Genomic DNA, 17,453 nt, shown 5'->3' on the forward strand with positions numbered 1-17,453 from the left:
CATAGACCACTATAGTGTTTAAGAAAATCGTGTTTTTTTTCCAGAATTTGCGTACTACGCACCTCTTAAAGGTAGTTCATCTGATACACGTTCCTTCAGGCACGTATGTTTTCGTGGCACCTGCGTCAGCGTTCCTCTTGAGTGAATAGCCGTGAAAAGCAAGTAAGGAGCGTCATGAGTTAGCGGTGGAGGATGGAGTTCTCAGGGCAGTTAAGAAGGCTGGCAAAATTCGAGAAGGGTGGAGGGGGGGGGGGGGGGGGGAGTTATGTGCATCAGACGCAAATTCAAGTGTCGCAACCAACACCGAGTTGTTTTTGCGCGGCCGGGATCGAACCCGCATCTTTCGGGGCAGCAGCCGAGCACCATAACCACTGAGCCACCGCGGCGCCTGTAATGCCTCTAGGGTTCATTGCCGCGTAAATAGAGCCGAAGACAAGTCTCTCGTCCGCATGCTCCGTAAACGAAGCCGACAGATCTGTAATTACCCGTCAGCTGGCAGCTGCTGTTTCTCTTCCACAAATGTGGCCTCAAGCCGGTGGCTAATTACAGAACTATCGGCTTCGTTTACGCAGCACGCGGTTCAAAGACTTTTGTCCCCGACTGTACATTACGCGCGAAAGTAAGGGATTGGCTCCCCGTGAAGGACCGTGAAGGACTGCGTAACAAAATTTTTGTTTCCAGCCACTAATAAAGTACTCCACCCACGACAGTAACGCAATAAATCGAAAAAGCAAAGCTATAGGACCACCAGGTTAGGAAAATAACCACCTGATCCTTTCAGGTTTTTGATGGAGGAAACACTTGCGAAATCCGTCCATCTTACCTGCAGAAAAAATTTGTCCAAACGTGATCAATTCTTCGCAAAATTTCAGCTTACAGCGAGTTGCATGGAATAAGCATTATTTTTTCGAAGTTCGTTTCCGTCCGGACGCAAAAAATTAATAATAGCCACTCCCGATGAAAAAAGCTCGAGTTATAGTAAGCACTTGTGGGGTGTTTTGTGCTGGCTCTCACAGATAGCGCGGTTGGATTCCGGAAATCCGCGGAGTCGGAGTAATATCACGGGGCTGGCCATACCAAAAAACCCCTCCAAGACGCAATTTTCCCACCATCTACCGATTCCGTGCCTGCATTCTGCATTAGCACTTGCTTCTTTAGTAGTAGCTCTCGTAGCAGAAACATTATTTAGTAGTAATGGTGTAACCATCGGCAACGTGTGTTCACGACACATATATTATCGGTATTTCTCGTTAAATGTGGTGGTGGTGGTGGTGGTGGTGGTGGTTGTGGCGGTAGCAGTAGCAGTAGCAGTAGCAGTAGCAGTAGCAGTAGTAGTAGTAGTAGTAGTAGTAGTAGTAGTAGTAGTAGTAGTAGTAGTAGTAGTAGTAGTAGTAGTGGAGGTGAACTCTGGCCGCTGCCCTCCAACAGAGCATTTCCGCTCTGCTGCACGAGACGCTGGAAGATCACCTCCAGATTTTCACAGATGGCTCAGTCCTCCCGACCACCGGACAAGCTGCGGCAGCCTGCGTCGTGCCAACCCTAGGTATAGCCCTGGCCTGCCGGCTAGGATTCCCGGCCAGCTCTACAGCGGCCGAACTGGCCGGACTCCACCTGGCCGCAGACATCCTCAGTCTGATCCCTGGGCAGCAACCAACCGTCATCCTGACGGACTCAAGGGCTGCCCTCCTGCTCCTACGGCAAGGACAGACAAGGCAGGACACCGTTGCCCGCCTCAAGGCCCGCCTGATGACCATCGAGGACTCTGGCCGCCCTGTTGCCCTCCAGTGGGTTCCCTCCCACGTCGGCATTGCGGGTAACGAGGCGGCAGACCAGGTGGCCGGTGTTGCTCACACCAGCGGCTCTCCCATCAACCTGGCAGTCACCCAACTCGACTTTGCTCGCCCTGCTCTCAGGCGGGCCATCCAGGGTCTCCACCCAGATCCCCGACTGGCAGCGGGGGAGCGCTTCCTAAGGGTTCCTGACGACCTGCCGCGTAAAGAGCGCTCTCTACTCCTGCGGCTCCGAACGGGCTCCTCCTGGACGCAGGCCCGTCTCCATCGCCATGGTAGAGCCTCCTCCCCAGCCTGCTCCTCCTGCGGGGCCGACGAGTCCCTAGACCACCTCCTCTGCTCCTGCCCGACCCTGGACGCAGCACGCACCACCATGGTCCAAGGTTACCGTGCCCTGGGCATCCCTGCCAACTCAGCCTAAGACCTGCTCCACCCTGCCCGCAGCCCCATCGCTGCCTTCAGGATACTCCTGGAATTCCTCCAGGTGACAGGCCTGGCCACCAGGCTATAAACTGTAACCCCCCCCCCCCAGCCATCCAGCTGTATCCCCCTTCGGGGCCCCTGCCCCCGTGCACCAGTCCCGGTGCATAGGAGCCCTCCCCGGTGCGAGCTGCACCACACGCTAAAGGAGCCCTGTCCAATTGTCGACCACTGTGCGCGCGCTACCTGCAAATCCCCCCTCCCCCATCCCCACACCCCCACCGCGCTCCAAGCAGTCCCCGTTCAAAAGGGTGGCAGAATGCGAGCGTACCCCCCCACCGTAGCCACCAGTAGTAGTAGTAGCGGTAGTGGTAGTGGTGGTGGCTTTGGTTTGGTTTATTGGGGTTTAACGTCCCGAAGCAACTCAGGCTATGAGGGACACCGTAGTGAAGGGCTCCGGAAATTTCGACCACCTGGGGTTCTTTAACGTGCACTGACATCGCACAGTACTAGGGGCCTCTAGAATTTCGCCTTCATCGAAATTCGGCCGCCGCGGCCGGGTTCGAACCCGCGTCTTTCGGGTCAGCAGCCGAGCGCCGGGTGGTGGTGGCAGTGGCGGTGGCGGCGGTAGTAGTAGTAAAGCAGTAATAGTAGCAGTAGTAGTAAAGAGTAGATAGACCCCGCCCTCTTTATATATGTACCAAATGCGGTCGCAGCTCATCTAGAAAGTGCCTTTGCGAAGATCCTCCCAAGTTTTATTCTTCGCAGAGTTGGTATTTTGGCACCATAAAGGAAACACCACTTAGGAGACGACGAACCGAATGAATAATGACATGACAGCATAACTTCCCAGTGGTTTTGTCTCTTTAGTGTAGTGTTTGTGCTTCCTCAGCGCACATTACGCTCTGACGACAGCTGCTGCCGAAACATTCCGCTCCTCGCGGTACCGTCGAGTAATGACTGGTCGACAAGCGAATTTTACGCGATTCCTGCGGAGATCGATGCCCCAACTGCTGTCTCGAAAGGAGTGCTTCCCTAAGTTGAGATTCGTAAGAAAAGCATTCAAGGGTCCGTCGGCGTGGATGGAATGCTGGCGCGTTTCAAGCAACGCTCATTTCCGAAATGTGCAACTCTTCGGCTAGGCAGCGTTCGTTTCGCAACGTTTCCCTTTTGCTCGCGTGACGACTGCATCTTAAATGGCTGGCATCTTTTGAAATCGACGTTCACCGGATAGCTGCTCAATGCGCAAGTTTAGAAGAATGATTTCAACTTTTTTTTTTGCCTCTGCTTGGCGTTATTGTCTGGGTGTTAGGGACTGAAGGATCTCTACGAATGATTGATGCGTTCAGAGACAGAGTTTCGCGGTACGCCGACAGAATGACCGAAGTAAAGTTTCGATCTTCGGACTTATGCAGAATGGAATATTAGAACAAATTCTTAAGGCTTTCTGTATGTAGTTTTCGAAGCAATCTGTTTAAGGAAACGTCTTCACTTTGAAACCGTATAAAGAATAGCAGAAATAAACCCAAGAAACCATAAAAAAATTCTGAAGTTAAGTGTTATCACAGTTTCGCGAGGCAAGTCACTAATTGCACTCAGATCATTTTTCCGAACTTCAACGGAAAGGTTGTAACAGCGAAATTGTATAAAGCCCATCTTTCGTCTCTGCTGTCTCCTCCCGTCCATTTGTCTGCATTCGGCGGTTCTCGGAGCCATCGCCAGCAGTGCAAAGCGGGCGAGCTTATCATCGGGGTGCGCTTGCTAGCTCTTCACCGGTTCTTCTCTCTTCGTTTACAGCGAAGCTATGAGTGGCTTAGTTCTGACGTGAGCACGTTTACGCTGGCGTAACATATCATATGTCCGTCTGGTGGTCACTTCACATCACGCGACGACGCCGCCATCACGTGGGGTTACCGTATAGTCAGCGTCGCGTTATTGGCCACCTGTCGTCACACGACCGGTGACATTACCGGCGCAGAGCAGCCGTCCGTGAGCGCTGCGCGCAGGTGCTGATGGAGACTCTTCACGGCATCGCAAATAGCAAAAGAGCAAATCGAAAAAGCACGAAAGGGTGCGCCGGGACCGTATTCCTCAAGGATGCGTTTAGCATTTTCCATTTTGTATCTATTTGGTCCTCTGGCATTGGCCACTCTTGTTCGCTGACGTGGCCGCAGCTTTTAATCATCCGTGGGAAACGACCGGGGCATTGGCTAGTTGGCAAGCAGATGTCACCACGAGCTATATATAGCAGCCAATGGTAAGCCCGTGCGTTCGGCAACTGGTGAAGGTGATCGTCGCCTTGGGCACATGCTATTTTGTAATTTCTTTGATTGGCTCCTTGCTGCTTTCGTCAGATGTAGCCGTCACGCTGATGTCCCCCCTAGTGAAATGAAAAATGGATCATAAATCTTGAAGGAATACGGCTCCTGGTAAAACGCATTAAACGTTTACTGCGGCCCACTCCTGCAAAATACTGTTCCCAGCAAAAAATTGAATATCTGGCTCTTTTTGGCTATGCTGACATTTTTCCAACAGCAAAGTGATATGGAACTACACGCACGCCAAGTGCTGGGAGGGATAAGCTGACTTATTCATCGGAGCGCACTGCTTTTATAAGCAAGTCACGCATGCGCACTGGCGGTAAGCTTGTCAGCGCCGAGCCACAACATTCCTTTCTCCTCTTCTTTTTTGTTTTACTTGTAGCCCCAGCGGTCTGGTTGCCGCCTAGCTCTCGTGCCGCATAGTAGAGGAACGGGAAAAGAAAGCTGCGGTTGTTCCCCGCTCGGCTCACTAACAGCTTTGGGGCTAGCAGGAACGGATCCTCGCAGGCTTTTGTCCGGGGATTCCGCCTGTGGTGTCGTTGGCTCGTTCCGGTCTCCGTCTGGTCGCGTGGCGGCTCTCAAACTCGTGCCGGCATCTGAAGCTGCTCCAAGGTTTGCTCTACGAATTGGGAAGGCTGGTGCATGGGAAATGGAGCAGGATGAAGAACCACTTCGCTATCAGGAACAGAAAATGTAGCCTTGACCATGTGATCACCGTGCACAAAACGTTCTTCGTTTGTTAATGCTTACGACGTGCGTTACGGCACTAACTCGTCTGACAACGATGTCGACTAGTGATGCAAGATTACCTGGTCTGGTTCCCTTAACTCGCACCCTGTCTCCTTCTTTGAACTCGCGCCACCTTGAAGTTGAGTCCGGCGTCTCCAGGCGGTCACTAAGCCGAGGACGCAGCAGAGCCAAGCGTGTTCTTGGGGTCCACGAAAGAAATAGCTACGCTGGTGTCTTTCCCGTTGTGGCACATGGCGTCTTCCTGTAGCGTCTTCCTCCTCCTGCAATTGTTTCTGCTAGTATTTCATAACACTTTGAACCAAGCGTTCTGCCATGGCATTTGACGCTGGGTGATAGGGTAGCGTGTTTTGTGGCACATACCGTTTTCTGACAGAAAGGTCGCAAATTTTGTCGATGCGAATTGGGGGCCATTATCCGTTACCAGTACTTCTGCTAAACGAAAACTCGCAAAAATGGTACGCAGCTTTTCCAGTGTCCGGCGCTCGTTGTGTTCATTGGTGTTGGCGTTTGACAACGTTTTAAACTCCGGCCATTTTAAAGAAAGGAAATGCGCATAACTGGCTCCCTGGAACAGTGGACGCCTGAATCGCGCTTATAGGTACGTAGGGTAATCAGAGAGAGATGTGGGCTTCAGGCATTGACAACGTTATCTATGCCAGAAACTCGGCGCAGAAGCCATAGGCCGTCGCCGTTCATTGTGTTTATTGGCGCTGGCGTCGAGAACATTTTACACTCCGGTCATTTTAGGGAAATGAAGCTAAACGAAGAGTTGAATAAGTACCGAACGATCTTTGAAACGCATGCCGATAACTCTGGAGTGGTTGAACTATGGTCTAGATTTAAGGATAAGATGTTTGAACTGAGGCAGTGCTTCGTTCCGGCATGGATATTAACGAAGAGGAGGAGTAAAAGCAAACCATGGTTTACTCGGGAGCTACGCAGTATTACGCGCAAAAGGCAACGTGTTTACGTTAAATTTAAAGGAAATCCGACGCGTGAGAATTGGTTCAAGCTTCAGGAAATTGCCGGAAGAATGAAAGTTGCTGTGGCAGCTGCAAAGAATTCGTTTGGCATTTCAATGGAGACGAAATTAAAAGAAAATCCAAAGGAATTTTGGAAACATGTAAAGAGAAATGGAAAAGACTCTGTAACTATACCACCTCTTGTTTCTGGTGACACCTTTGTTGATGATGATGCACAAAAAGCTGAGTTCTTTAATAAATATTTCAGCTCTGTTTTCAGCTCGGAAATCGAACATGCCGATATGAATACCCCGAGTTTCGAGCCAGTGGTGAGTGTTATGGATGATGTTGTGATCAGCATCAACGGTATACAGTCTCTGTTGCAGAATCTGAAGATTGCTAAGGCTGGTTGTCCTGATGACTTGCCAAACAAATTCTACAAACTATGTGCTGAGTCGGTTGCACCCTACTTAAAGATAATTTTTGAAAAATCGCTTGAAGAATCCTGCCTTCCAGATGACTGGAAAATTGCAAGTGTTGTGCCAATCTACAAATCTGGCCCTCGCAACACTGTATCAAATTATAGACCGGTATCTCTAACTTCAGTTGCGTGCAAGACACTAACATATTTTGTTCACCAGTATAGCAGCACATATGGACGCACATTCATTGTTTAATCCTCGTCAGCATGGTTTTCGAAGGGGCCTATCGTGTACTACGCAGCTGACTGAATTTGCGCACGATTTGGCTGAGGCACTGGACAGGCGACTTAGTGTGGACTGCGTGTTTTTGGACTTTAAAAAGGCCTTTGATACCGTGACGCATTCTTTACTAATTCAAAAAATGTCTTTTTACAATATTAGCCCTCAAGTGATATCATGGGTAAAAGATTACCTATGTTTACGGCAGCAGTTTGTGGTTATGAATGGCGCCGAGTCTCAAAGAGTGCAGGTTGTGTCTGGTGTTCCCCAGGGCTCCGTGTTAGGACCACTATTGTTCCTGCTCTACGTGAATGACATTGGTGACGGAATAGTATCTCAAATGCGGCTATTTGCGGATGACTGCGTTCTTTATACTGTTGTCACTAGTGATCGAGATGCGGAAATGTTCCAAGAAGATTTGAACAGAATCTCAGAGTGGTGCGTTAAATGGAATATGAATTTGAATTTGTCCAAGACTGTCCATATGAAGTTTACAAGAAAGAAAAACCCTGATGTGTATTCATATGTTATTAGGAACACAATGTTAGAACAGGTATTCGAATTTAAATATCTAGGCGTTTATTTTACTCCTGATTTGAGCTGGCGCCGTCACGTCGATTATATCTCTGCTAAAGCATGCAGAAACTTGGGATTTCTTCGCCGAAATGCAAGCACTTTTCCACTGTCATGTCGTGACATTTTATTCAAGACTTATGTCAGGTCGGTTCTGGACTACGCGTGCACTGTCTGGGACCCGCCTACTGCTAGAGATAAAGATAAGTTGGAGAGGGTGCAGAACATTGCCTCTCGTTTCGTGTCTGGCACACGCGGGGCTCGTTACAGTGCATCGCGTACGAAGGATGCACTCAACTGGGAATTGCTTGACACGCGCCGAAAGAAGTTGCGTCTGAAGCTGTTTCATGGTGTTTATTATTCAACTGTTCGGGTTGAACGCGAAAGGTATGTGCAGGAGCCTTTTTATAGATCCAACCGTGTTGACCATGTTTTTAAAGTCCGCGAATTCGCGGCAAAAACTGAATTGTTTAAAATGTCTTTTTTTCCGAAAACCATTAGAGAATGGAACAGACTACCGAGCGATGTTGTGAGTGTGACATCAAATGATGCGTTCTTTCGTTCTTTAATGATGTGATGCGATTGTGATGTGTTCTTTTGAAGTGAGATGTACATGGTGAAAGTTTTATGCTTGTAACTCTGCCTGCGAGCGGAGGTGTCATGTGTGCTTCTTTGTTGTACATTGCCCCCCCCCCCCCCCCCCCCCCCACTGTAATGCCACGGCGCTGTGGGTTCCTTACTAAATAAATAAATAAATAACTGGCTCCCTGGGTCAGTGGAAACCTGAATAGCGCTTATAGGTACGTGGGGTGATGAGAGAGAGATGTGGGATAGCCGTATGCGTTAGTGCTGACAACGGTGAGTGAACTCTCGCCATCAACCATTAACTGCAACCTGCCGGGGTGGCAGGGTGGGTGGGGACTTTAATGCAGACATAAAGACAAAAAAACAGGAATACCTTGGCACTCATGTGGCATAACAACCCCTTCCTCTCGCTCTAACACTTCCCACGGCTGTGACAACCTCGCGAAATACTTGCATAGATCTCTTCTTTGAGAACATGGCTTGGTGCAGCAAGTCGAGCATATATTTATCTATTTCTCTGAGCACAAAGCTTCCTTCATGAAAATCAAGAGCTGTTAGCGGAGTGTTTCTTCAGGAAGAAATATGTGCGAAAAATAACAAGTTGGCTTTAACTGTACACACGTCTTGCTCGAATTCTTTGCCTCAATCTATTGAAAAGCTGAAACAGCTGATGTGCTGCGCTTCAATGTGTGCTGCGCTCAAGTAACGTATTCATCGGCATTTTTTTTTTGGCAAGATTTCTACTTACGTCTTGTTCCCAGCAACAATTCCTTATCCTCTGAATTTCAATTAAGCCAAACGATTTTGTATTCGGTCGCAGCACTCTTCGTGTCATTTCTGACGAGCCGAAAGGTCGAATTAAAGAACTGTAAAAAAAGAAACCCGACAAGTCTCTAATTATCATTCCAGCCACATGAGGCTCACCACATTCGTAGCGTTCGAATGCGAGCACAGCGGCTAAGTGAGCTCTGTCGGTGATGTTTGCATGCATGCTTCATGCAGCTCGCAGAAGGCCTAGATCTCAATCTGGAGCAAATTACCGCCCAGCGCGCAGCATCGAGGTCTCGAAATTTGCAACGCAGCGCCTTCCTAATGACGTTGGAGAGCAGGCTTGCAATCTGTCCGCCTCGCGTGTTGCACCGCGGTTGGCCAAATAATTGCGAATGATTGAAACCGAGGGTGTTAGCGTGGAAGAGCCCGAAATCTAATTACAACTGCACGCGCCACGCATTACGCGTGTCGAGTGCCGCTATCCGAGCAGGCTGGGCCTCTGTTCTGGAACGCGCCTTTCGAGTCTAATTTATCTATAATTCATCTTCGCGCCCCCAGAACGGAAGCACTTCGCAACGGCGCCACAACTGCTCGGCTCTTAGAAGCAAAGATCCTTATTTGCCTTTAACGAGAAACTCGGAGCGCTTACGTGGCACCTTTACTGCTTCTTTGCTCAGAAGGTAGTGCGTCACATTTGGAGCAAAAATAGTGCTCGAACACTCGTAGAAATTTAATCCAAAGCATTATTTGGTAGTGCGGTGGCCCTACAGACTCATGACTGCTGTCTGACTCGCACTGCTAGTGTGCACACCCTCCCCAGTACCTCTGCTGGTTATCACCAGAGGGCGAAGCAAAAGGACGCAGCCAGTACTGTCCTTGGAGCCTCTTTTTATGAGGAGGCCCTCAGAGCTAGGAGGAGCCGCTCATACGATTATGGTACCCAGAATATGTCCCTGATGATGAAAACACATTTGTCGAAATAAGAAAAGTTTAAACAAACAGAGCACAAATCTAAAATGTTGTATTCATACTAAGGCGCGTGCACCAACGTGTGGTGCAGAATGCTAGAAGTCTAGGAAGAATAACACAGTTGTTCTGGCAACCTCAAGACATTCATGCGCACGGTCACCGGCGAGTGTTCGCTGTATTCTCGTGCTTTCTGTCCGTGCTAATATTTCTTCTTTCCGTCCACCATATCCTCAAAGTGATTTTTTTACAAAAAGAGGCTCTCTTCGGCATACGTAGTGCCTGGAAAACGGTTCTAAATTCATATGCATCGGATCGGTAAGGGAATATGGTGCCGAGTAGGTAGGAAGGCTTACGTCTGTGCAGAAGAAAATACGAGGAGAATCCAGCATTTGTTTGTGTGTGAGAAATGTAAGCGCAAATTGCGAATAGTAGAACGTGGTCCCAATATGAGTCAGAAAAAACCTTTTACTATTGTATTTTCAACCGGCGGGTTAGCAGCAAATTATATATTTCTCAGCGGTCGCTCCGTAAATGGCTGTCCACACAGCCGGTGGCTTGTTGAGCCAAAAAACGTTTCCTATCCTACCCTTCAAAACAGTGAAATGGAGCAGCCTTAAGGACTTTATTTTATAATTCATTTGTATGTTTTTATAAAAGCGACTGCGAAAAGAGTTACACCGCACATAAAACTGCTGTTTCAGGCAGTCAGCATTCTTGGTCAAGAACCAACGCGAAATACAAAAACGAACGGAGATGCACATGACAGCGTTCCTCCTGCATATCCCCATCTTCCTTCTTTGTGTTTCCCTCTCGCATGATTGACCGTGTATTACCGACTCACCCGTATCGCTATTCTCATATAATTTTTTCCATGATTTCTCATCCAGGTGCCGTCATTCACTCACTAAACACTGTGTAGAAAGTAACGGAGCAAGAAAAATTACAGACTCGTGTCAAAGGGCATGAGTGATTACCGGTAACAGGTTAGCGAAACGACTGACGCCTTGATGACAACCCGCATTTCCAGCTACTAAATAGTTCATCATGCGACTCTGAGTAATTATACGTGCATATGCAACATGTGTTTACGATTTATGGCTGCATTTGGGACTACACGTCATCGCAGCTCTAACGACCCTCATCTCTCAAATCTGTAGAAAGGGAGAACGCTATAAAAGAGCCAGGAAATGCAGTGTGCGGTAATCAACCTCAGCCCCATGGCGCTCAGTCGCTGACTGCCGCAGTCGTTGAGGACCGTAAATTAAGGGGCTCCTAATCGGTTCTTGAAGTGCGACGCCGCTGCGATGAAAGCGACTGCCTTCGGCGACACACAGTGGCTTTGAAAAAACGGGCGCGTATGTGCCATACCTGGAATGCAAAGTGCCATCGACAGCGTGATGCGAGCTAAGTGTGGTCCCATACTTTACCGCTGTCGCGCTGGCGGAAATCGGAGTTTTATCGCAGGTTTTCGTCACATAAAATCGACTGGAGGAACGATGAGTAGAGGTACCACGAGTAGAAGGCAAGAAAGGTGACTTTAATCTCAAGTGTTAAAGGGTAATACATATATTCACATCCTGAGAGGTTTTTTTTTTATTCTCTTTTTACCTTTAATGGAATATAATGCGCTTTCGCTTCCGCTTCTCCCTCTGCGCTTCTGGTGTCTTGAAAGAGAACGGAATAACATACAAAATAAGAAAAGCTCAAAGAAGTCAGTACAAACTTAAATTTCAAGAGGGTGCGGGGTAATGCTTTTACCAAAATTCCGCACTATGCCGCATAATTCGTAAAGTCAGCGGTGCGCATCGGCGAATACTCTGTCATGTGAGTCGCCTTCCTACTTAGTCGTGATCGCCGCCCAACTGAAACTCGCCCCATCGAAGTATCTACCGTGTCATTCAGTAGCAAAACTGTATGGATGTAGTGTCGTGTCGAGTAAATTTAGTTTCCTTCATTTTATCAAACAGAAAAAAGTGGGCCCATTAAAAAGTTTCGACTCTGTGAAAACATCGACCACTATGCGGATGCGGCGCCACCGGCGCGGTGTGGTACGTACAGGACAAATAACACGCGATGAATCCCCTTATGAAAAAGCCTATATTGCCGACGGCTTCCGTTTTGTCAGAGGCGAATAAATGAATGCGTCCAAATTCATGACAGCTCGCGATTTTTCCACAAGCGACCTAGCCCAGGTAACAACCGTACGTGAGGGTGCCGATGACCAGGGCACGGCTTTTGGCGGTTTAAATAATGTATGCTGTGCTTGTTCACTCGCATGCTTTAAATTATTATCCCTGTATGCTAATAGGTGGCGTGTTTCAGCTGAATCTAGCGTAACCTCTTCACATTGCTTTTCCGCAGCAGCAACATTCCACTTCGTGTTCACTCTAAGAAGCGCACATTGCGACACTCAGAACTACGAAATATTCTCGCTAGGTCTGCCTTCCGTGCTGAAACCGCCTCGCAGTTTTCGCACAGCTGTTTTGTAGCACATATACAGCAGCTAAGCCGCTTCGCTTTCCTGCTGAGCATCGCCAGTTAAGGTCAAGAAGTTCGCCGACTGTAGCTACACAAATTATGTTTCTGCAGCGCATGTTTTGGAGTGGGGCAACAATTTATGCGGTGCTTCTTCACGATATATGCCGCATTAGTAGTAAACACTTCTCAACTGATTTTACCAGACAGCAGTGTTGCTCTGGAGCTGCGGCGCAAGGGTGGCCGTCAAACTGCAGAACTGAACTGACAGCATGCTGTATCACGAGGCGGAATAGTACTGCTCTAAACTTCATGCGCACAGAGCGGTCCGCAAAGAAAGCTGCACCTCCGCTCATTTAGAAACATGCTGCTGATTGATTGCAATATCCAAGAAACATGGCTAGAGATGTAAAATTTCAAGAAATTTTGAATGGCATGAAAAAAACCATTTTTTTCAGGGTTTTTTTCATGAAAAATTGGAAATTTTGCAAAACGTCACAAAAACAGATTTATTTGCAACAGCACAACGATCAATAATAATGCTCCGAAGTTCAGTCAAATATGCACTTATAGATATATTGTGAAACGAACTTGTTCTATTGCACCGAGCGGGTTCGATCCCGGCTGCGGCGGTTGAATTTCTTTGGAGGAGAAATTCTAGAGGCCCTAGTACTGTGCGATGTCAGTGCACGTTAAAGAACCCCAGGTGGTCGAAATTTCCGGAGCCCTCCACTACGGCGTCTCTCATAGCCTTAGTCGCTTTGGGACGTTAAACCCGATAAACCAAAACAAACCGAGAAGATATATAATAATTTCCACTTCAGGCGAATATGGAGATATAAATATAATATTTGTGGAACGAACTTCTTGTTCTATTGCACCGAGAAAGGGAACATGAAAACTGATCTACAAGTCACTCCATACCGGACTCAGAGTCAGTGTCACTGGATGCGGCACTACGCGCAGGAGCATGGATTGAAGCTGTGACCACAGCTACGTTCGACTGCACATACGCAAGCTTTCGAATGCATTCCCCTGAAAGCCTGTTGCGAATCTTTGTATGACGTGTCCGAAACGTGACCAGTTTCGTTCGCAGCTGGCGGATGGTGGTGGTATCTGCAGCAGTCGGCAAGCCAGACGAGTTAGCGGCTGGTTGGTGCAAAGGCCTTGCCACCAGGTAGATGGGGCCACGTGCTTCGCTGAAGACCCCTGTCCTGGACCAAATTCCTGAGGATGTCCTGTACTCTGCTACGTTGGAAATCAAGAAGCTAGGCCTGTATTTGGCTAGAACCGCTTACGTGCACAGCAGCCTATGTTATTTATGCCATGTGCGTAGCGCTGTAGAACTTGCAGCCATTTTGTTCTACTTCAGCCGTGAATTCAAGTATTAGTGTGTTTTTAAGTCAAGCCAGGATCTTATATGTGACTTGGCCTTCAACCCGCGCACTCGCAGCATGAACGTTTTAAAAGCACTACCTGGTATACCGGCGATGACGACTGTTCTTCAATCGTTCAACGATGCACGCTATAATGGTTTCAAAGCAAAAACAAAAATCTAAACTAAAAGCAAGCAGTCAAAAAAACTTTAAATTGCATTGTGAAATTTTCAATGTTTCTTTCCATTTTTCCTCGTCTGAAAAAAACGAAAAAAACCATTTTTTTTCCAAAATTGCAGTGTTTTTTTCAGGCCTTCACATCTCTAAACATGGCATGCTAGCCGCACCAATGCTTGCTCCGTCTGGGAGCGCGGCCTCGGTGAAATTGTCAGCGACTCTGCGGCGCATGCGAGGCCTAGAGGAGCAGACAGCGAAGCAGCGGCGCAGACGATTGGTGCCGAAGTAGAGAGCGAGCAGCATACAGAGGGCGCCGTCTTGCGCTGAAAGAGCGTTGAGTGCCAAGGACGGAAAATAACTACGGTGTTAGCCAGTAGTACGCAGAAAATTATATCGAGAAAATATGTACCCTTATTCCCAGGTCAAAAAAAAAAAAGCGGGGAATTAGAACACCTTTAATTCGAGCGAGAAAAACAGGCTCTAGAGTTGCATGGTGGAAAAGCCAAATCAGGAAGCAGTTGTTCTATGATAAATCAAGGAAAACACTGTTTGAAGCCAGGTCATGTATTCTTAGAAGGCGAAAGCACAGAAAGAAATTAATACAAAATGGCTTGGTTTGGTTTGTGGGGTTTAACGTCCCAAAGCGACTAAGATTATGAGAGACACCGTAGTGAAGGGCTCCGGAAATTTTGACCACCTGGCGTTCTTTAACGTGCACTGACATCGCACAGTACACGGGCCTCTAGAATTTCTCCTCGAAAGAAAATCAACCGCCGCGGCCGGGATCGAACCCGCGTCGTTTGGGTCAGCAGCCGAGCACCATAACCGCTGAGCCACTGAGGCGGCAAATTAATACAAAATGGTGACATATGTGCGCTGTGTCATAATTTGGTGACTTATGTGCACTGTGTCATATATTTGCAGACACAATAGCGAATATTTTATAACAAAATATCTACCAATCCCAGATCTCGACGAAGGCGCACTAACTATCACTGAGGCCCTAAGGTTCAGGGCTTAGAAAGTAATCTGAATGAATCGGCGACAAGCGTCAGTAACAAGCGATTGAAAGATTTCTGGCTTTAATGTAGGTCCCTGAAATAAAGTTAAGGATTCAAAATACGCCTGGCGAAAAAGACAATACAATTTATATTGTAAAAAAAAATCGAGAAGGAAGGAAGGGTGATGGAAAAAAAATTTCTAGATAGCCCCAGAAAATGCGACAGATTCGTTAGTGACGTAAACAGTGAAATCGCCGACGATTACGTCACTTTCTAATGCGAAACTTGAGCGCAGCTCATCAGACAGGCTGTTTTATTCCCCCCCCCCCCCCTCGGTCTCTCATGCTTTCACGCCACGTTTCCTCCTGATTGTACCACCTGTACCACTACCTTTGGAAATGTCCTTCCCCAAGGCAGTACCCCCTATCCCCAATCCCACTCATACTTCCTGGGAGGGTGCTTTACGGACCGCTCAGCCCGCCAGCCAGAAATGGCTGGTGGATGGACCTGTCCCACGCGCCGTTCTGTATGGAGGATCCCTCAACAGATGTACACCGTACCGAGGGCATATAGACGCCTGCACGAACTGCCGCGTCCCAGGCCACCAGGCGGATGTGTGTGTCCAGCCAAGATCAAATAAGTGCCCCCGCTGCGGTCAGTCCCATCCCAAAGAAGAAGTCCCCTCATGCACCCCCAGCTGCATTCTCTGCGGAGGCCCTCATATGACCGGCACCGGGAACTGCAAGGCACGGGGCCGCAAACTAGCGTCCACGAGGAACGCTCTCCCTCCTCCGGATACATCGCGGCTTTCCCGCTGCGATCAACCAAGAACAGCCAGCGGACGCAGCTCGACGGCTTCCCGGTCGCCTTCCACAACCCGGCAGCATAGCAGCAAGAACGCCTCGCGTCTCACCTGGGCAGACCGCGTTTCCGGCAAAACCACCCGTCAACCCCCACCACCCCAGTCCTCCCAGGCAGATCCGGGAGACCAGGAACTCAAGGCCTTGCGTGACGAGGTAAGCCGCCTTCCCTCCCTTCTAATCACCCCCTCCCCCTCCATGCCCCTTCAACCTGCACCCCCTGTCATTAACCCGACTTCATCATCCATAGACACTTCGAGCACCCCTCCCGCAAAGAAGCAGCGCACCTCAGACGCCACACCCCCTCCCGTACCCTCAGAAATAGACGCTAAATTAGTATCCCTAGAAGCCAAATTTGACAACAAACTCAAAGAGCTAGACGCCCGCCTCGAGGCCAAATTCAATCACCTTGCCGCCACCCTCACCGAAAAACTTGAGCAGCGCATGGACGCTATGCTTACCAAGATGATGGAACTCTTGGAAAATAATCTTACCCATCGCTTCACCCAGCTTCAAACACCCTCCACTACCCCCATCCTACCTCCGCAAGCACAAGCCACCTTTCATGAACAACACATACCAATTGACACACGTCTTACTACCATCCTCAATCCCCCCAACATCCAATATGGCGGGGAGGATCACTAATTATCTCCCCATTTTAACCTGGAACTGCCGCGGCTTCCGGGCAAAGCGTGCGCCTCTGCAGCTTCTTCATCCCACCATCACACCCATGCCCCACATACTACTTCTACAGGAGACTGCACACCGGGCAACCCTCCCCAGCTACACATCTACACATTCAGATACCACTAACACACCCAGGGCGTCCACACTCGTCCACCGCAGCCTCACCTACAAAACTCATCACATCACGTCTGAGACGCCTTGCGTGATCACTGAACTTATACATTACACACATTCACTTCCTTCTATATTTATAGCAAACATATACCAACCCCCCTCCCAGCCGATGGCCTCGCTAGAATCACTTCTGCGAGACCTACATCATCTAGCAGGGAAACATCCCCTGCTCATCGGCGGGGACTTCAACAGTCAGCATACTGACTGGGGATACACAACCACGACACATCGAGGTCGCAGGCTGTGGCTGCTCCTGCAGAACCTCCAACTCACTGTGCACAACACATTTCAGGCGCCTACGCGGATCGGCAACAGTGTCAGCATGGACACCAGTCCGGACCTGACGCTGAGTTGCTGCATCCACGGCGTTACCTGGAACAGAACACAACATACACTGGGCAGTGATCATTACATTATACAAATCACGATCCCATACAAACCACCCCGTCACGCAAATACAACACACAAACTCATTAACTGGGATGCCTTTCGCGCTGTGCGCACCGCCCTCCCAGACACTCCCATCGTGGACATCGACGCATGGGTGCAATCACTCACGCATGACGTTCACCACAACACGCGACACATTGAAACTACAACCGAAACCCCTACACACGACACACACCTAGCCCACCTCTGGGAGGCTTATCACAGCATCCTGGAACGCTGGAAAGGCAACAAACACAACAGAACGCTTAAGAAGCGGCAGGCCGCGCTGCACACACAAATTCAACAACACTCTGAGGAACTCTGCCGGTCCGACTGGGGACAGATATGTGACGGAATCGCAGGAAACCTGTCCGGCAAACGCGCATGGCAACTCCTCCGATACCTCATTGACCCCACACACACCAAATC

At 48.9% G+C, this 17,453-nt stretch overlaps 1 pseudogene; it reads left to right on the forward strand.

The window, feature by feature from the left end:
* The first annotated feature begins 1,404 nt into the window (after nt 1-1,404).
* On the forward strand, nt 1,405-2,301 carry LOC149359790 (uncharacterized; annotated as a pseudogene).
* The last annotated feature ends 15,152 nt before the right edge of the window (nt 2,302-17,453 follow it).

This window comes from Amblyomma mixtum, chromosome 2 (assembly GCF_055824585.1).
Source record: "Amblyomma mixtum isolate Tamu chromosome 2, ASM5582458v1, whole genome shotgun sequence".
NCBI lineage: Eukaryota > Metazoa > Arthropoda > Arachnida > Ixodida > Ixodidae > Amblyomma > Amblyomma mixtum.